The following is a 21,868-nucleotide window of genomic DNA, read 5'->3' on the forward strand; positions in this document are numbered from 1 at the left end:
CTTTTCCCCTTCCCAGCCTCAAGTGGCAGCAATCTTCCTTTTCCTCATGAAGCCATCAGAGCAGAGTTGGTGAACAAGCAGGGTCACGTGGGAATGGGTGGGTGGATGAGGGGGACAGCCAATGCAGATGCAGCAATTCCCATACTTCAGGGAAGGTGGACAAACTCCGGCTGTCATTCTGCTCCACCATGGGGTGAAGCTTCTATCAGGAAATATCTACGGCCCCTCTTGCCATCCAAATGAGATAGAGGAGTGACAGAGACCCAAAAAAGGGGAGAGGTTCATGTCCCAAGTCATGTATCTGAAAATGTGCAGATTCCTTGACTAAAAGGTCTAATAATATTGAAATACTAACTAGTGTGTGATAATACCATTATCAGCACAGTCAATGCTGCTGACAGTATCCTTGTTCACTAAAACAGGACATCTTTAAATATCTCATCAATCCTTGATTCAGAAGGAACCATTGATCTTTTAGTTTAAACCTTGGAACTAGAATTTCACCTATTGTACTCCATATTATCCCCGAACTTTGGCTGAATCTGAATCAAGTATTTCAGAAATATGTCCAGCCAAGTTTCTTAAAGTTCTAAAGTTCTAGCAGTGGGAATACATCACATCTACCTTGAATTGCTTCAGGAGATAGGCATATTCACCATTTAAAACATCTGCAACTTGTTTAAAATTTTTATTTCCTAGCAAAGATCCCAGTCCTGAGTTTTCTGTTGTTGCATTAAAGAGCTGTTGCTTTTCTGAAGCTTTTCCTCCATGTAGGAAGTATTTCCTATCTGTAGGCAATGAGGAAATCACATCTGCAACTTGAATAATTTAAGGTCATTTGTTCAGGTTTCTACCTGTTCTCCAGACTACAGATTAGACTCTTTCAAAACTTTTTCAGCTTTTCAGAAGAATTCTTAAAATTAGGACTTCAAAGCTGAAGTGTTCCCGTGATGGCCTTGCCATCACACAGATGCCCTGCCTCGCCTCCTACCTGTGCCTTTGCTGATACCTCCCAGGTCACATTAGCTCTTTGGCTAACTACCTCAATGGAAATGCCTATCCTGTTAGTTCTACCTTCCTCTTAAGACCTTTTCAATGTCAGCATAGCAGTGTCCTATCTCAAAAGCAGGACCTACATTCTTTGTTTCAAAATCCAGTCTACAGTTGTCTTCAAAGGCCCATAACTCAGATCAACCCACTTACAGAATAATCCAACTCATTCCATATGACTATCTTGTCCCTCTCTTTATTTACTTACCCAGTAGGTTGAGATCATCTGCAAATCTTGCAAGTGATAATTTTCTATTGTCTCCCAGTTGATTGATAGACATATTAAGAATCCCTTTAATTTACTCACGAGGTACATGTTTGATAAGAAAAAGCACATTTACAGGGAAGATTAGCAGGAAGAAAGACTGACATCTGCCATCCAAACAAGTATTTTGATGTTTAGTGCACAAGAGAGAGGACCAACACAGAATAAAGACAACAAAATATTTTAAATTCCAAGTCCCTCCACCCACCATGCATAACTCCTCTACATCAGTTCCTCATTCAGAAAAAGCTTTTTGTCTTCACAAGCTACATATTCTTATTCTTTATTTGAGACAATGCCAATTTCAAAGCAGCAGCTCCATTCCATCTTCTTTAAACACAATGGAAACTTTCCAGGTCATGCATTAGATGCAGGATGAGATTCATGAGATCCTTTACTCTTTATTGTAGTTTTCCAACTGTATATTTATAAAGCATGTAATAAATTTCAAAGTTGATTGTTTAAGCAGGACAATTTTGATATCTCTGGTCCCAGACAGAGGTCCTGAGACTTTCAAAAAATTTAAAGCAGGAAATATATACAGGCAAATTCAAAGGCAGCTAATCTGCCTTTGTCATTTTTATTGTTGTGTTCAGCTAGTACACAGAAAGCTTGAAAAGCAGTTGATTAGATCAAACAGATCAGCCCTGGAAGCAACAGGCAATTGCCACTGTCCCAGACACACAGCTAACCATGCTGACCATTGAAAGTCTAAAAGTGATAAGCCCTTGAAAAAATCATTTTTCAGTCTTCCACCCTCCACATTTCTCCATGGGGCAAGCCAGCCTCTATGAGGTTACCCTGAAAGTAAAACAAAAACATGGCAATGATTCAGGGATGCTGATGCAGAAACACATGATTCATCCCTGAAGGGAGAAATCAGACTCCAAGCTTATAAAACAAGCAAGCTGCTTCTCTCATGGGCTTGCAAAAAGAGAAATAGGGGGATCAAAAGAAACCTCAGATGTTCAGTGCCACTAAGGGATAATTCGTGAGACCTTAGGACTATATTCTGCTAGGAGAATATACTCTACACTACACAGCAGAATCACAGTACGCTACTACTCACATGGAAAGAAATCAGCTAGTCAATCAAAAGCCAGCATGGTTATGTATTTTATTCCCCTTCCCTGAGCTGAAAGTATTCAAAACACTTTCTTTCCCCCATCTGAGTTTTGTATCAATATTCGCAAATGACCTGAGGAAAAATAAGTGAAGTTATAGAAATGTTTTAAGTAAATAAAATAGTGAAACGAATCCTTGCAGTGAGTGGCAGGGAAGTTAGAATGAATACGGAATGCAAAAGTTACTAGAATACTGGCAAACAGAAGGAAATAATTATGATCAAACAGTGAAAAAGACTCCCAGTAGCACACATAGTAATAAAACCATTTACAGATTACTAAGAAAACATTCCCTGACCATAATTGAGGGCATCTATCATTTTGTGGGTGCAAAATTTGGAATATCTGCAGCAAAACCTTAAGGGGGCAGAGTTCAATATCTTTCTAGTTGAATGCGGTCTCAAAGTACTACCTGTTTCTGTTAGAAGCTGCTGGGAAAGCAAAAACACATTGCAAGCTTTCTCTTTTCCAAGAGAATGTTTCAATCATGGTTGGTAGCTCTCTATTTTGAAATTCTATATTTAAAGTAAACCATTAATTTACATTGTCTTATATTTCTGCTCTCCTGGCATTTATTATAGATTTGTGTTTGGAGTGAAAAGTGGGAATTAGGTTTGCATATTTTTATGCTTGTTACTTTACACAGGCTTCTCTCTGTAATACATGATAGCTCTGGTCCTCAGTGGCCTTATGTTGCTCTCACACGTGTGCCCAGAAGTGCTAGAGAATTGCCACGTTGTGTGTGAGAAAGATGGTTAAATCTACTCATTGCCCTACAGAGCAGGAGATATAATTTATCATCTGGAGTACAGTTGAGTTGCTAGGATCACTATCTGTTCTAAACATAAAGCACATAGCTTCACCCTTGGCACACATTCCTCCATCTCTCCTGGAGATAATGTTTTTTTACAAATCAGAGTGGGAATGGTGGGAACTCCATTTGTATATCAAGCATAGGATTCAGTCAGCCAACCTCATGTCCCTTGCTCAACTTTGAGAAATCACCAGTGATTAAGAACCATTTTTGCACAGACATGTGGGAGTAGCTGTTTACAATCTCACTCTGAAGCAACTCAGTTTCCAGTCTGGGTTTCTTTCTCAAAGGCATTATAGAAATTGCAAGTGTCAGAGGTTTGAACTGGCACAGAAAAAAAAATTCATTAAGTAATTTTTTCATTTATTATTCTGTCATAGATGAGAATAGCAGTAACACATTTGTTGCATAATATATAGTTGAGACACTCTTCTGTCAACTGTTTTACTACAAACAGTTTGAAAGCAAGTTAAAGAACGAAATGCATACTAACAGAGAAATGCTTTAATCGGAGATTGTAAAACAAAACAGAATAGCGGATGAACCAGGTCCTGTTCATCTGTAAGGGCAGCAGTTATGCCATCAGCTGTACCTCACTAGAATTTGTTCAGGGCAATGGGGAGTTTCATGTGAAAAATCAATGGTTCAATCTTCTCCTGTAAACATCAGGTAGCATAGCTGTCTGCAGCATTCTGGCAGATTCAGGACAAGATGGATGAGATTCTTTCTCTGAAATTTTCTCTCTGAAAGCAGAAAAATGACCAGAGGGTGGCATATTAAAAACAGCACAGTCTTTAAAAAAAAACTGTCTAGAACAATTAGAAAAGCCAAGTACATTGTTTACTTTTTTCCTAATGCAAACTGATAGCCACTCCCCAGTGTGATTTGTCTCATCCAAGCTCAAAAAACTATCAAGTAAAGCAGCAACAAACACAAGCTCCAGCAGAGATGAGCTGCCTCATAATAACATACCACTAAGGCAGCTCTTTGCAAGCAAGTATCAACCCTCTGGCTTCCAAGGCAAAGGAGGTAACCCTGGCCCTTCCTAAGGAACTGGGGCAGATCATCATATGAGCAGGTATAGGCTGCTGGGTACAAAGAGAGACAGTGGCATTGATTTGAGTGTTCAAGCACTGACTATCACTCCATTCCTACCGAAAGGTGGAAACCCCTGAAGAAGTCACTGACTGCTCTAGGGGCACTGTGAGAGCTCTGGACATCACATGGTCTCACAGGTTCCCTGTGTGTGACATCCTTTGGTACTAGTAACAAGGTGCAGGAAGTGTTAAGTCTCAGTTAAACTCCCATGTAGGTGGAAAAGAGGGTGATGACCCCAGCTCTAGCCATAGTCAAGCAGATGAAGTGGTCAGTGCTGTGACTGACTTACCAAATCTTCTCAAAGAGATATCCTTTTTAGACTGTGACCCTTCCCTTGCAGCATAAAGATGATAGATGGTCATCTGCCTGTTACATCCTCTTTGTCTAAGATGTGCTACATAATTACTTCAGATTGATTTATATACAGGTAATGGATTACAACTCTGGAGCCACTCTTCCCCTTCTATTTCTATTTAATGTCTAAACATTTCTTACAGTATGTTTCCAATTTAATTGAGAAAAAAAAAAGGCAGGAAGAAAGTTACTTTTGCTCAAACTTTATAGTACATTACTGCATAATTTAGATGCAAACTGGAGATTTATTTATAAATTGCAGGCACAACAGCACCTTTCTTCAGTCTATACAAAACTACAAGGTATGACTCACGATTAAGTCATGGCTCACAGACATAAGAGAAATGCTTAAATGCCTTATCTTGTGCTCAGAAACGTTCTACAGTCATTGTGCTCAGTGCACCAGCAAGGTCATATACTTTGCAGCCAGACAAGAGTATTGCAGACTGCCTGAAACATCATCTGTACCCTCTTCTCACTCTGGGAAATGGAAAGGGAGTCTTCCGAAATAGCATTGCCCTCCAAGCTGTATGCAGAGGTCAATACACAACAATGAACTTAAAGACATTGCATCTTTTAATTTGGCCATTGAATACTTCATAAAGGTATTGCCCAAAAAGTCTTGTGTCTCAAAACCATATGTGGTTTAGATGCCCATGGGAATTCTGTGTAGGGGATAAATAAGAAGTGGAGATTTGACCCTTTATGGAGTAGCAGAGTGTAGCAGAGATGAGTCAGCCTGTAAGGAACTGATACAACTCTGCATTCAAGGTTGACATAATGAAATTACAGAGTACATTTGAAAGTAATCAGAAGGCAACTCCAATGTTCATTTGGCACAAGATACTCTCTTATCAAAAGAATCAAACTTTGAGAGCCCTAAATAGACTTCTCAAATTTCTGTGCAGCCTCAGTTTAATACTCTAAATTGCCCTACAATGGCAATGTAATCAAATAAATAAAGCTTATTCTCTAATGCAATTTACCAAAAAACAAGTTCCATAACAGCTTCTGCACTACAAGAGTATCCAAGTACATGGCTCATCTTCTGAACCTGCATGTGACTTTGAGTCACTGTCTTCATGTCAAAAATGGAGAAAGGAAATTCATACTGACTTGCAAATTAGAAAAAAATTAGTACCAAAAGCATAATGCCTGCGTATCTATGGAAGCCTTTCACCAAACAATATTAATATACATGTAAGTGTATAGGGGCAGAAAACACACAGGTGGCTGGGAATTTTTTTACAAAGAGGCAATTCAATACAAGGTAACTTGAACCTGCTAAGTTTCTTTATTTCTCATGGTGCAAACATAGGAATTGTCATACCACTAATAACTATAGACCCATTTAGCACACAGCTTTTAAGTTCAGCCTAAGCAGTTTGTATTACTTTCCAACCAGCTGCTGATATGCTGTATGCTTTCAAGGCACCATCCACACCAGGCTATACATACACAACATATTCAACACAAGCAATTGAACTTACTTCTTATGCTTCACATCCTGGCTAAACAAGTGACAAGGGACTTTTCAAGTAATCTGAAGACAGCATTATGGACAGTGTGACCTAATTCCACAAGAGCCTGATATAATAAAAATGAAATGCTCTCTCTAGCAGGGGCTAAGAAACTGTTCCAGTTTTCTACCCTGCACCTCAGTACCACCAGCATCAATATCAATATCTGAGCTGCTCTCCTCTCATAGCCAGCGGAAAAAAGCAGAAGCTCAGGATTCATCTCTTCTTAAAGACATCTCCTCAGGCTTTTCTGAGGTGAGCAGTGCTCAGCAAGAGGTTGGACTAACTGACTTCCACAAGTGCCTACCAACCCAATTTTTTCTACTACTCCACCTAAAACCCAGATGCCTATTTTTCATCACAAAAGCATTTTGTTCCTGAACTAATGCAGCTCCTCACCAACACTAATGAAAGATGCAATGTCCTGATAAGAAAATGAGATAAAACCTCTTTTTCCTGCTAGTAGGAGACAGTATATAAGAAGCCATTAAATCTTTCACAGTAGTAAAGAGTTGAATTACTCCATCTATTGTGGAACATAACTTAGAAGAATTATCTTGTTCTACAGAAGGATATCCATACAGTGTCAACACTCTTCTGGTCTGGACATTTAATGAGGAATCAGGTGAGGAACATAGAAGTTACATGCACATGCTGTAACCCTTATTGTCCTAAGCATTCCATGTGGTACTTTCTTTGGAAGGCCCAATCTCTTTTCCTCCATAGGAGTTGTAAAAATTAAGCCTGTAGATTTGAACTAGAACTGCATAAGGTAAACATCTGCCTGTTTCTTCTTAAATGTAAGATAGATGATTTATTTCATCTAAACCTTAACTATGTACGTCTACGTGAGTTGTCCTGAGCTCCTTATGCTTTAATTAACAAGAGAGGCACAAGGCAATGGTGGCTTACCACACATACTTTTGTTATTTGCTGTTTAAGCCCAGACAGCAGGTCAGCCCCCAGCCCCACAGTGGGTTGTGTGAAAGAATCAGAAGGTAAAAGAGGGAAAAATCATGAGTTGAGATACAACATGAGTTGAGAACAGGGAAAGCAAAAGCTGCACATGTCAGCAAAGCAGAACAAGGAATTTAACCACCACTTCCCATGAGCAGGCAGGTGTTCAGCCATCTCCAGGAAAGCCTGGCTCCATCACATGCAACAGTGACTTGGGAAGCAAACACCATTATTCCAAATGTTCTACTCTTCCTTCTTCTTCCCACAGCTTTATATGCTGAGCACAACATCATATGGTATGGAATGTCCCTCTGGTCACTTGGGGCCAGCTCCCTTCCTGTGTCTCCTTCCAACTCCTTGTGCACCCCCAGCCCCTGCACTGGTGGGGTGAGAGGCAGAAAAGGCCTTGACATTGTGAAACCCTGCTCAGCCATAGCTAAAACATGCTTTCTGTTATCAACACTGTTTCCCAGGAATCTAAAACACAGCCCCTTTGTACCTACTATGAAGAAAATTAACTCTGCCCCAAGGAAAACAAACACACACCTAGTTTGGAAAGGAGTCTTCTCTACAGAAGAAGTTTGTTTCTTTCCATTTACAGGAGTCAGAGTTTCCTTGGGTAGTGAAAAGATAAAGAAAAAGCTGTACATCTAAATAGAGTACAAAGGAACACCAGCTGATGAGCCTGGACATGTCCTGCACACACTAACTGCCATAGCAGGGGCAGTCACTATTAAAGTGCCTTCCTTGCAAAGGCCGTCACTGAAAAAGCAAATTCCCTCTTCAAGGGAATATAAATTTAGTAATGTTTGATTTCTGGTTTAGGCTGGAGTTCTGTGTGCAGATGTGGAAAGAATAAGATTACTGTTACTTTAAAAAGCCATAATTTTTACTAAAGACTAGGTAGTTTTAAGGTGCATTTAAGCCTCAGTTTACCATTGCTTATCAAGTTGTTGCCCAGAACATATTTACATAAAGAAGTGGAGTTTTCAGGGGTTTTTTTAAATGCATTAATGCTGCTTTGACTTTCCATGTTCCATGCTGGCACTTTATTTCATAAAATGACACTTAATTTTCACTGATGTCTTTTTATAAGCATGGCAATAAAACAAACAATTTGGTGTTGGACTTGAGTCACAAATGTGTATTATGTCTCAAATACACCCTTGTGACTTTCTTGTCTGGAGAAAAGAAGTCCTGGGGGGAACCTAATAGCAATTTTCCTATAGTTAAGAGAAGATGAGAGACAGAGTGAGGCTCATTAATGAGGGAATGTAGGAGAACAAATGACAGTAATCACAAATTGAAACAGAGGAAGACCTAACTGGATATAAGGAAAAAAATAATACAATGACATTTCAAGCTTTCAGTCACTACACAGAATACCATTTTTGAATGCCCTAATGACAAAGAGGTCTTGAAATTCCTACATGGGAGGAGTTGTTTTCTGGCTCACCAGTACCTGAAAACCATGTATTCCCTTTCTCCATCCATGGAATTTCTCTTAGGAAGGTTCAAAATGCATCACAAGAATTTATTATTATATTTACAAATGTGCTGTGTCTTTTTTCTGCTAAGAAGAAGAAGAAAACCACAGTTTCCACAATAAAATTATTCCTCTTTGAAAGGGAAAATCCCATATAAAATAAAGTCTGTTCTGTAATCCAGGTAATTTGATGATAAAAATGCCTTCACTCCACGAGTAAATGTCTAAAGGAGAGCAGCAGACTTTCTGCTGCTTTTATTGATTTTGGGCTTTGCTGTGCACTGTCTAGTTGTACACAGTGTCAGCTTTTCATTTTATCTTTTCCCTGTGCTAATCTAGTGGAAGACATTGTACAAATTAGAATTGAGATCCTTAAGATTAAGATTCATAGTTATGGGCTTTTCCAGTGTCTTTAAGTAATTTAATAAAGCAGTGTATCTGTCAGATTGATGGACGTTGTTCAGATAAGTTCAGCTTTTGAAGATACACCAGACTAATTTCTCCAAGTGAAGACTACATGCTGCACAGAAGAAGAAGAAGAAGAAAAAGAAAAAAGAAAGTAATATTCATAGATATTTCAGGAAGGCAAAAATTTGACTGTGAGAGGACATTACAGTGAGGGAAATTTATTTTCTCTTCCATATCTCTAAAAAGTCCTCATAATTGAAAGATAAATTTCCGTTTTTTTCTTTCTTTGTTTCTTTTTTTTTTTCCCCTAATATATCTCTTCCACTTACCTGAAAGCACACAATATTTCTTTTGTATTGCTTTACTGGCAGCAGAGAGTAAAGGAGGACAGATGGAGCACTCAGCACTATCCCTCAGCACAGTTCATAGGAAGCTTTGCTACACCAAGACTGGCCCAAGAGAAGAATCTTAACTTGGGGGTCCAGCATTCCAATAGTAGGACTTGGACCTTTCACGTCTTCCACCCCTTTGGTAAGGAACAATATAGAAAAAATTGTCAAAAGTGTATGGAAAGATCCCTTATCACATGCACAGCTGCCTTTTGCTTAACCAAGATTCTGCTTTCCTTATGACAACCCCACTGGTTCAGAAAATTAAGAAGCATTCATATTAACAGTTATTATGAGCACTGCAAAGAAAGGATTTAAGTCAAAATAGGGGGTGAAAACTAAATTAACCATAGCTTGTGGGCAAAGGCATTTGTGGGTAAATGCATCAGTAATCATTTAACCACTCACTCAGTGTGTTCAGATGGCTGGAGCATTCAAAGCAATCAAAAGTTTTCACTAATTAGACTGTTTATCCACAGGTATCCAAAGCATTTTGTAAAGTCATGAAGTAAAGAAACAAATGACCCTGTGTTAGATAACTGTCTCTTGCATTTTTGGGGCCAAGCAGTGAAGTTTCCAAATATTTTATACTTGTGTATTGCTTCACACATTGTTTTGAACAACCATGCCCATGATTCTCCACCTACAGAGCCAGAAAAGCTCATGGCTAAGAGTGTGGGAATTATCAGTCTTTCACCTTGGTGGCTCTAATCTTCTGCTTTATAAATCAGAAATAACAATGCCACCATTTTTTTCTGAAACATTTTAAATATTATGGGCCTTATCTACAAGCAACTAATTCTACAAGCCACATATTGTAGCCTGGCCCCACTGAGGTCCATGAGAAAGTGCCTGTCTATTTCAGAAAGGACAGATTTTTCACTCACTGACTTGAACAACAGATCAGACCTTATTGCTAAGACAGAATTAAAAAATTATTACTATTTTTAAATCTGTTGGCATTTACTTGAAGTACAAAACAACTTGCCATGTCAATTCTATCTCAGCAGTGGATAAGGATAGGCTTAACACTTACAGTGGTTGGCAGAGTGTCATGTTTCAGGTGGGTCTGTAGGTGAGTGTCTGTTGGAGCAGCAATCACACATCCTAGTAGATATGTAATAGGCAGCAGACAGTGGGTTTTTGAACTGACATATTATAGTTGTATGCATGCAGTTGCTGCTTACATTAAACCCTCAGAAAAACTTCTCTTCCAGAAAGTTTTGTCAATGTTTTAATATCTTTTTAGACGGTGGTATAGGTTCAGCACCAGCATGTGGGAAAACTCTTTCAGCAATTAAAAGGATCTTGCACAATCACTGAATAGGTATTATTAGATTCCTGTATATCCACTGAGGTTTCACAAAGTTCTGTGTGGTGTCACACAACTTCATTTTAGATGACTGAAAGTAGCCCATTCTGACATTAACACCCTATGGCATCTAGCAGCTTACCATAAATGAAGATGAGTTGGCCTCTGTCAGGCTAGAACAAATATAAAGAATGACATTGCTCACTGTTTATCAGCATGAGAAATATTATACTTGATAGAAACTATTTTGATAATGATTCATCATGTTAATTTAATAATTATTCCCTCTTCCTTTTACAAGGAGAAAATATCATTCTGGCAACGAACAGAGAAACAATAAATTGGGGCAATAATTCGAATAAGAAGAACACACTAAAATCTTGACCAGCATATCTAAGTCCAGATACCAGCAACTGGATAAAGTCGTATCCAACACCTCTGCAGAGGTACAGATAGAACCTGCACTTCCTCTTTACTCCATTGGCTTTTGGTAACAAATCATCATGCTTGAAAATTAGGCCTTTTGTCATGCAAGTATTGTCTCAGATATAAATGACTGATTTTAAGAATATGGTTATAGCATATTTCTTCTCATTTCACTGGAAGACAAGATTTAAACAGGTTAGAGTTTGGCACAGTACATAAATGTATTTTGAGTGCCAAAGAAGATTAAAGCAGGAGCAATAATGGTTGAACCAGTTCAGGGAAGATTAATCCACAGCGAGATTTTAAATACAAACATCCTTCAGACCAAGAAGTCCCACTACTACCTATGCTCAGAATGTGAAAGAGATACTACGAGAATCATAGAATCCTAGAATATTCTGAGTTGGAAGGGACCCCCAATGATCCTTGAGTCCAACTCCTGGGCAGGGCCAGAAGTCACACCATTTGTCTGGGAGCATTGTTCAAATGCTTCTTGAACTCTTGTCAGGCTGGTGCTGTGACTACTTCCCTGGGGAGCCTGTTCCAGTGCCCAAACACTGTCTGGTGAAGAAATTTTTCCTGATATCCAACCTAAACCTCCCCTGACTCAGCTTCATGCCTTTTCCTTGGGTCCCATTAATGGTCACCACAGAGAAGATATCAGTGTCTTTCCCCTGCACTTTCCCTCATGAGGATATTGAAGACTGCGGTGAGGTCTCCCCTCAGTCTTCTCTTCTCCAGGCTGAACAGACCAAGTGACCTCAGCTGGTCCTCATATGGCTTCTCCTCAAGGCCCTTCACCATCTTTATTCCCTCCTTTGGATGCTCTCTAATAGTTCAATATCTTTTTGTATTGTGGCACCCAAGCTGCCCCAGCACTCGAGTGAAGGCTGCCCCAGTGCAGAGCAGAGCGGGACAATCCCCTCCCTTGCCCGGCTGGCGATGCTGTGCCTGATGCCCCCCAGGACACGCTTGGCCCTCCTGGCTGCCAGGGCACCGCTGACTCAGGTTCAACTTGACATTGACCAAGAAAGTATGCTGCTCCCCATCACATTTTCCTGATCATTTTTGAATAAATATAATGGTGGCCATTTAATAATGGGATATTTCGTCTGACCCAATTCTTTTATTCAATCTTGAGATCAAGAGAGTAAAAAAAGGAAAAATGGCTAAACAAATGAAAGTGCCAGTAGTCGCAGCCTTCAGTGCTCGGTGACCTCCTCATGGCCCTGAACTTTGTCCTGATTTATATGCGCTATTTTTTCATCTGAAATTTTGCTAAATGTTTCAGAATTAAATTCAATTACTTTAAAAGGATCGATAATGTTGTAAGACATCTCAGAGTAAAGACTGTGCCTGAAATAAATTCTTAACTTCTTTTTTGGAGGGAAAGATATTTGGAATACGCTTGCATGTATGTTCGAAAAATATTAAAGATGTCCCTGAATCAGATTAAGTGCTAGCTCTTTGGGTCCTAATATCTTGGCATGCTGCCAGACAGCAATCTTAGTGATTGAGTCATTTTGTATAGGGAGACGTTCTTCAGATAATGCCCGAGTGAGTCACGAGATCTAATTCCATTAAAAAGAGTCATGAGGCCGACAATCTTAATTACATTTATGCTACTAAGCAGAGGAATGCTTAATGGAAAAGGAAAAGAATAACTCATTTTGAGTCCCTTCCAATGGAATCAGAATAGAAGGAGCATTGCCCATACCTGAAATATTAATTTCTGCAGTCTTCCAGCTGTGAGCTCCACAAGAGCTGGAATGGTCACAATACCATTAGTGAGATTAGAAATGTGGGGTGTGGGGTGGAAGATGCTAGAAGTGATGGTCTGGTGCTTTCCAGAGATTGTAACCTCTGCCTATCTCACTGTGAATGAAATTCTCTTAGATAAGTTCACATGACAAAATAAAACAATTTAATGACTGCTAAGTCTAGATAAACATAGAGTCAGGCACCCCTTCCATTACTCATACAGGCAGAATCCACATTTTACTGTGCTAATCAAAGAGTAGCCTTGTTTTCTGTGTCAGCTGGATGTAACAGAGATGGGGTTTTACTCAGACAACATAAGTAAGGAAAGAATTGTATTTTACACTGTGTTAAACAGCAATTATTTAGAAGATCTGTCTCATAATTTCATGGTTTCTTTAAGACTTAAGAGCTATTCAGAGATTGCATTTTTTGAAGTCAAAATAAAAATAAATTCCCAAATAATTTTGCTATATTTTCTACTATCCAAAAGGCCCAAAAAGGAGGATAATTAATCTGCATATTTTTTAATAATCCAGTCTTTATACTGGGGTTCTTGAGTTTCATATAAGACAGGGAGATTTCATTCTGCATCCTTCCTTTTTACCTTCATTTGTGAGTACCCCAAAGGAAGCATAAAAAACGGCACCAGGACAGTGTACACCACATGAGGGTGAAACCACAGTAACCTGCCTCACTTGTAGCAAGCCAAGCCACCCGTCACATGTGGCAGGAGCTCTGCTCCATCTGCGCCAGCAAGCAGCACAGCACAGCACAGCACCAGGGCTGCAGAGAGGCTGCTGAGGAGCCCCTGCCCACACCGTTTGTGTGTCAGGGCATTGCTTTGGGCTGCTGCAGCTCCAGGACCCAAAAGCCCACGGGCAGCCAGAGCTCACTGGGTGTGTCCCTGCAGCACAGCTGACAGAGACAGGCCAGCAAAAGGACTGCAACATTCATAGACCCTTGAAAATTAGTGACATAGGGGACAAAGGTTCAGTTAGCACTTCCATTAGTCATGAAATTAATATTTTAATCTCTGAACTCCTTAACTACAACGTTTAACGTAATTACTTGACTGCATGTTCCTGCAACTAATTAAAAATAGTCATCATTAAAATCTGGTAAAACAAACTTAATTTACTACTTCATACCTGGTCTTGACTGAAAAGGTGGTTTAATGCCTTGACATAACTAAATTGGTTGTATGCTCCAGACTGCTGAAGCAAGTCTCATATAACAAGATGATCTGTCTTCAAGTCATTTTTGTCTTGACAGTTGCAGACAATGATTTCATCAAGTCTAGCACCAAAATGCCCTATTTTCTTCTCAAACAAATCCTAATCTTGTAATCTCAGGGGAAAATAATAAAGTGTGAAAAGGTAGCACTTCAATCAGTGAATTTTAAAAGCCTTCATCATACAGTGTTTATTTTGTGTCAGAGCAATTAGGTTGTAAAAAATCATAGCAAATAATGAGAGTGTTACTTTAGTCACTGATGTCATCTGAAAAATCACCTTTAGTACCTTTAGTTTCTTCAAATCAGATTTAATTTCTTCATACCACTCTGGAAATAATTCACAGATTCATATTTTATTTTCATTGTGCCTCCTGATATTGAGAAGACAATGATACTGAGCCATAGGCATCTCGGGTTGAGACTATGAACAGAGAGGGACAGGAGGAATGAGTCTTCAGTGTGTTTGGTGTCCCAAAGGACATCTATTCTAGAGGGCATATCTTGCAAGAGCCATGCAGGATGATTTGCCCACCTTGCCGAAGACAGCCTGCAGTAGAGCCAGGTATGGAGCCTGTTTCTCAGTCTCACTCCAGGGTTTTAATACCATCCTTCTGATCCAGTTTTTGCACAATCACAATTTACTATTTGTGAAAAAATTATGGGATATAGATGCAAAATCAAATTAAATCACAGGTTATACTAATATCAACAGAGATGTCTGCCTTTGTTCCAGCAATGGGTTATAACCCCTTCTTGTTATCCGAAAGCTTGTATCCAGCATGCTAACAGAAATGAGAGCAACATAAAAGCAAATAGTAATTCAAACTACTGATGTCAAGAGGTGTCTCCTTTTATTGATACTTGATCACTTGATACTTATTTGTACAGCTGACTGAAACATAAACCTTTCCTAAGAATACCTAAATATATCTCTTACCTCATGCAATTAACTACAGTTGTTTGAAAAATACTCACAGAAATAATTAGGAATATTTACATACTATGGTATTTCTTAAATTCTTGGAGTAGAATTTTAGTTCTGTCTTTTCAGATAGACATTCTAGTGGAACAGAGAGGTCAGAAAGTCCTGCAAGAAAACAATAGTAAACACAATCTAAAAACCTTAAGAAGAGTCCACCAATTCCACCCTCACTTGTGTGCCACAGAGCTCCTGCCAAAATGGTGAGCTCTGTCACACTCCTCCACTATGACCTTTGCAGGACATCAGAACAGTGACAGGAGAACTGGCACAAACACAGACACAATGTGCTTAAAAAGCAAGGTAGAGGCAGCAATTGAAAATTCGTAAAAGCATCCTACAAAAACACAGTCCTAAAGCTGCAGTGCTGTTTTGTTCTCTCCTCCAACACAATGTTTGCTGAACAGTAACTCGTCCTAATGAATTCATAAGATAAATGGTCATTGGTCAATCAAAGTACAACCCAATCCTTCATGGCAATTCACAGGAAAAATGTAACAAGAATGCGAAGGGCTTAAAGATTAATAACAATTTAAAAATTAATTAAAATGCTTGTAAGAAAAATCTCCCTAAAGCAGTCTTCAGTTTGGTCTGCTCCAGCAAATTCATTTTTTAAACTAGCTATTAAAATATAAACTGCCCTGTGAAATATTTTCATCATCTTCTCACAGCCCCTTCCTGAATTTGTTCCAGCAGAGCTATTAGCAGTGATTGAAGGTGAGACAGACAAGACTAAGCTCTCCAGAGAACAAGGCGAGAGACACCTTTCTGCCCTCAACCCATCAACTATAATGAATGATAGGCACAGTGCATGACAGGGACTGAAATAGGAGACTGTGACAAAGACAGGCTTCAGAGTGCTTCAGAATAATTCATTCAGTTGCATTTGGCAGCAGCAGATCATAATATTTTTTGTGTAGCTACACTGTCAATGCAAAAAAATAAAAACATGGGGTGGCATTTGCATGCTGATTCTGTTACAGTCAGAAAGAAAGGAAGAGTGAGTTAATCAGATGTTTTGTTTACATTCTTCCTCCTGTTTCCTGCTGCCCATAAGCACATGGAGCAGTATGAGACAGACACATGAGGCTGACTGGGGAGCAAGGTCTAATTCGCGATATGTTGATTACAGATACTTCTCTCTCCCTCACAAGACAGTCCATGCTAGAAAAACCCACACATTTATTCAACAGCTGTGTTTGGAGTCTGTAATTGTCCCTTTGCTGAAAGAAGAGTTGGAAACATGACATCACTCTTTGAGAGAGGAAAGAGAGCAGGGAGAAGAAACTCAGAGAGATCCAGACCTGATTTGGAAATCAGATTTCAAGAAGACAAGTTGCAACCCAGCCACCAACCCACAGCTGCTATCACATCACATCACATCACATCACATCACATCACAGTGAGTCTGTCTGTGCTTTACCTGCTGAAATCAGTGCCCCCAGGACCCCAATGCCTGTCTGTCCACACAGGCTCACAGGCAGCAGCTTGTCACAGCCAGGCAGAGCTCCATTGAAGCAGCGTGTAGCCCAGACTGAATTCAAGAAAGCCATGTCACTTGCTTGGTAGAGGATTTCTGCAAGGGTCTGCCACAGGGGGTGGTGAGGCCAGACAGTATTGTGTGTTTGAAAGAAATGAGATCCAAAAATGGACCCTGAGAGCAGCGGTACTCTCTAACATCCCTAACACAGGCCACTCTGGACAGCCGGGAGCCTGGGGAGATGGAAATATAAGAGACCAAGCTCCCAGGCAAGCCCTGGGCCTCATGACTCCTATCACATCCATCAGGGCATTTCCTATGTTCAGGTTCTTCTCCATCTCTGATGGGTTTGAGCTAAAAGGAATACATCAAAACCACGAATTTCATGACACCCAGTGCAGACACAAATTCCTTTCAATATTAGTGACAAAAGCATTCATCTAGGATATAGAAAAATAAATACAATCATTTATTCAATGACTTAAGCAGGTTCAAACTTTCATTCCTCATTCCTTGCGCATCGCTAACATAGAAGCCATTTCAGAAGACAGACAATTTTACCACTTCCCATTGGAAAAACCAGCACAGAGAAAAGAAACAAGCATTGTGCTAAACAGAGCACTCACCCTCCTCTGAGGCTTGTTTCGGCACATCTTGGTATTATAATGAATAGTATTTATACAAGAGGTACAAAATGTTTTTCATGGCAGAACTGGTACAGCCAATGGGCTATGCGGGGACTTTCCTTAAAAATGGAAGATGTGGTTTTGAATTCCCGTCAGACAGGAGAGGGGACAGAAATTCTGTCTATCACATCACAGATGACTGCCCTGAACACTGAGCTTATTGCTAGGGAGGAGGAAAGATACTTCTTCTGGTGGCATTATACAACCATGATCCCCCACTGTACTTAGACTGAAAATGAGCACAGCTTTCATGAGTTTTGCTCAAGGAGTCCCCAGGGGAGAAAGGCACTTTTCTCAGGCAGAGGACAGACTGGCTCAGCAGGCTGCTTGTCAGGCTCCTCCATGTGGGGTTATTCAGCATCCCCATCCTCTGCACAGAGGTGGTCACTATTCAAAAACTGAGGGCTGATGACCATTTTAGGAGCTCAGCAGCTAATGCTCCCCTAGGACAACCTTCCCAGTCCAATTTGTGACCTCCTGACAGAGACGGCTAACACACTGACTGGGACAATCTGCAACCCTCTTCCTTTGATCTAAGCAAAAAGATAAAAGATGATGGATGACAACAGGTAATTTATGAGCTTTTTCAGCATGTTTGGTTCTGTCTAGCAATTTGAATTGTATTTCCCACACAGTTTGCTACCAAAAAGCACTAATGAATTTAAGCAAATAGAACACAATCTCCTGAATATGAAAATACAGCAAGTATGGCTTCACAATGTATGCACAAAAAAAGATTCGGATATTTGCTAGGCAAAAATATCCCCACAACAGCAATAAATATGGTTCAACAAAGCTAATTTCAATATGTTAAATTCTTTTACTGAAGAATTTAAAAAAAACCCAGCATGCCAGTGAAATACCTTTGGCTTTCAATGTACCTACATGGGATGAAACAGAGACCATCTAACAAATGCGCATTTATCAGTAAGTGCCACTGTTTGCCTGTCCATTACAGTTACCAAATCCCACCACTGCCTTTCATTGGAGACACAGTATAATTGTCAGTAGGAGCTAGAGCTGAAGTACATCTGTAAAAACAGAGTATCTCTCTCATATTAATTGTTTCATATAATTGGCCAAGGAAATCTTTTTAAATGGCACAACAAAAACATTGCTGCTATTGGCCATTTAGTTTGGAAATGCTGTACAGAGCCATCATTTCTATTCAAACATGGGGATACTGCAAGGGGTTTGACTCAGGGTCTCAATGTGGATGGGAAAGTTCAGTATGTGCTTTCCCCACACTGAAAGCCATGAATGAGAAAAGATGAGTGGTCACCTGATGTTATGTGATGAGTATTTGGAATTTCCAAGGCTACTTCAACCACAAATTCTTTAGGTTCACTCATTAGTAAGAAAAAGTATTCTTCAGATTTTTGTATTACCAGAAATTTGACACTTTATATACACCCAAAAAGGAAAATTGAAATCTCCTAGGGATCCAATTGGAGCAGCAGATCCCATACAACTTCAGGGCTGACTGGGAGTTTATCATTGCCACAGCCATGGTCCTCCAGCTCAGGGCCCTGTGATCTCCTTAGCCCATCATCAGTGTGGAAGACAGAGACAAAGAAAGCATGAAACACCTCTGCCTTGTCTATGTCCCTGTTTATTAGGTGACCATCCTCATTCTGTAATGGGCTGATGTTATTTCTGCACTACCTCTTGCTATTAACATACATATTTAGATTTATATATGTGTGTGTGTGTGTATATTTAAATATATTAAATACAACCACATTTTATGAAGTTGCAATCCAATGCCTTTCAAACTGTTACCTTTGAATCAAATTATAGGTTTTCAGCAAACTAATAAACCAATTAATTTTATGTCATTCTGTTCTCAAATTCTGTTCAGCCTTAAACCAGGCATGAGTGCTTTACTTGAAAAGGTCATCCTGTGCTTGCTTATGAAACTCATTTCAACCCATGCATAAACTCAAAACCAGCTCCTCCATTTACACTCCCTTGGCCGGGAACAAGTGGCACAGGCTGCCTGGGCTCACAGTGGCTCCTAATTCAAAAGCAGGGTAGGTAGAACATGAATATGTGGAAATGCTTAATAAATATTTACCTGTCTGAAGCATCTACTGCTCTTTCCAATGAGCCAAAATCCCTCACACAGCTGGTACTTCCCGGGAAACAGGTAACAAACTTTTCTGAACCTGGAGGGGTGTCTCCTCCTGCAAGTTTTACTGAATTCAGGGGAAATATTTGCAGAGGAGGGAGCTGCCTAGCATTAGGAAGAAAGTCATGTGGTCCTGAACAAAATGGAGACAGAAGTTTCCAAGCATGTTTGTAACACAGTGAAGTGAGATATAGCAGCTGCTGTGACTGGCTACCCAAAGAGCTTGGCCAAGTTAGCTCACCTGGAGCCAGACTAGGGGTAGAGCTCATTTTAAGATGCACCTAATATAAGTATTTGCACGTAAATGTATTCATATGAGCAAGGATTTGAAGCAGGTACTCTTTGAGTAGGTGGAGACCTTGAGCTTAATTCAGCTGCCCAAACACCATGCCTGTTACAAAGCCTTGCTGTTGAGATCTCCCTGGGAGGGCTGGCAAATACAGCAGGCACAGGACCTGCCAGAGGCCCACGCCCCTCCAGGGCAGCCACCAGAGGCCAGCAGAATAACTAGGGCATCTCACCAACACTTAGACAACCATGCCCTTGGTTCATGTGGAAAACTGCTTGCCTGTACCTAAATGTAGGTGTTTTAGTCTGAAGCTGATTAAGGCTCATGAGGATCTACCCATGGTACCTCTGCACTGGAGGTACACTCCTGCCCTGCCTTTTTCTGTGTCCATAGGGGATCCAAAACATGAAAAGCAACACTGTTCCTGTGTCCACAGGTGCTGATATCTATGCATGCAATATGACACATCTCTGTCACTATTTTAGCATTCACAGGAATACTAACTGTGCACAGAAGAAAAAACAGTCCCAATTCAAGAAACCTAACAATAATGACAGTCTCTTCTATATATACATCCCTCTTTTTTTCCAGAAAATACATTTACAGGTATCCACAACAAGTATGCAAGCTACTCATTTCCCTATAGAACACTTCCTTTTATTTTTCAATACCTAGCATTTTAAAAGGTTTGACCAGTCTAACAGCATTTTTACAGGCAGAAAAAATATAAAACTTTTTAGTATACAAAACTGAAACAAGCATCTCGTTTTGTGTATTGATTCCTCTCAAAACACTTTGAGGCCCGCAGAGAGCTTGAATAAGAAATTCTGATGAATGCTTTTTCTCATTTCCCTCTCAGAAACTAAACAGCATAAATAAAATAAATAGCAAAGCAGTCTCTTTCTTCTGCATGACACACAAGCAAAAATGGCATAAATCATCTTTAAGATTTCCATGGGCAAAGTTTGCTCAGAGCTGTTTGCCTATCAGTTTACAAATGAGGGTTTAATCTTTTACATGTCAAAGGTAACAAGTAGGAAAAGGGAAAGGTTTATTAAAAGTCATTATTAGTTTGCTTCAGATCCAAACAGAACCTGCTTCTTGGAAACCTGTGGAATAAATACCCAGCTGTTCATTTCAGCCCTAAATGGAGTCACCCTGAACACAGCCTAATTGGCTCCTCCATTTACACTCAATGCATTTGCATCTTGCTGTTGCAGTAGGGCAGAGCCAACATTCCCAGGCTTACCACACCCAGATGTTTTTTATTTATAAACCGAAATCTGAATTTTATCTGTGTCTAATACTCAATTTCAAGACTATTACACCATCTAATGTCTTTTTTCCCCTAAATTACTGCTTGGTATCCTCAACCTTAACAGCATGCTGATATGATTTGTATTTTGTGAACTGTCAGAGACTGTATTTTTATTGCGGGTGCAATGACTGCAATGAATGTGTGACTCATCACCACATCTTTTATTGATGGGGCTGGGGGTTACACTGCAGGACATTAGCAGAGAAAGAAAGATAATTTGCAAATTAAACTCTGTGGAAAGAACAGCATCTTGCAGGAGACTGTGGCCAGAAATTAGGTGCCTCCTAGAGATGTTGATCTTTTACAATCATATTCTCATTGGTTTAGCATTTTCAGCCTTTGGTCTGATTTTATTTCTTAGTCACAGTCAGTTCTCTTTCTCTTAGCCCAGCCATGTTGTCATTGCTTTACATCAAAATAAAACAACTTAAATACCAAACACACAGTGACAGGCAATTCACTATTTGTATCTTCTTGAAAGCCTTTTCACATACAGTTAATCAATGCAGAAGTAAATCACTGCTCCTGAATCTCTCTTCTCCAAACACCTAGGCACCCTGATTTGCTCACCTATTTTGTTTTTGTTCTCCAGATTTCTAAACCAAACCAACATCCAGGCACTACCTGTGGCCATATTCTCACGGAATATATACTACTTCCTTTCTGTAAAATTGCAGTAAACAAACCCAGAGCCTGATGAAGACCAAGTGTTTGACAAAGACTGTGCACTTCTCATGAAGTAACAAGATCTTTCTCAGCTCCCCATTAAAACACTCTCCCCAAAACT

Source organism: Corvus cornix, chromosome 1 (assembly GCF_000738735.6).
Source record: "Corvus cornix cornix isolate S_Up_H32 chromosome 1, ASM73873v5, whole genome shotgun sequence".
Lineage (NCBI taxonomy): Eukaryota > Metazoa > Chordata > Aves > Passeriformes > Corvidae > Corvus > Corvus cornix.